This window comes from Chrysochloris asiatica, unplaced genomic scaffold (assembly GCF_000296735.1).
Source record: "Chrysochloris asiatica unplaced genomic scaffold, ChrAsi1.0 scaffold00011, whole genome shotgun sequence".
Taxonomy (NCBI): domain Eukaryota; kingdom Metazoa; phylum Chordata; class Mammalia; order Afrosoricida; family Chrysochloridae; genus Chrysochloris; species Chrysochloris asiatica.
In genome coordinates, this window is record NW_006408529.1 from 1,572,599 (window position 1) to 1,573,092 (window position 494).

A 494-nucleotide genomic window follows, 5' to 3' on the forward strand; every position below is an offset into this window, starting at 1 on the left:
CTACTGCTGAATAATGTAACACAATTAGTATCTTCTTACACATTTTCTTACCCAGACCATCAGGAATATAGTAGTTTGGTGGGAGTTACAAGAACTAAGGCTAGAAGAGACATATTATTTAATTCATTACACCACAGTCAGTCAATTCTTCTTAAAATAATTGTGTGGTCACTGTTGACATCTATAGCACAATGCCCAGGCAGACACAATTTAAAGGAAACTCTCTATACTCAAAAACACAGAACATCAAAAGAACTCTTAATACTGTTGTTGTTGTTGTTTTTGTCATGTGCCATTGACTCGGAACCGACTCATAACAACCCCATGCACAGCAAAACGAAACAATGTTCAATCCTGGACCAACCTCACTACCGCTGCCACACTTACGTCCATCAATGCTGCCACCTGGCCAATCCATCTCGTTGGGAGTCTTTCTCTTTTTCTCTGACCCTCCATTTTACCCAGCATGACATCCTTCTCCAGCGACTGTTCCC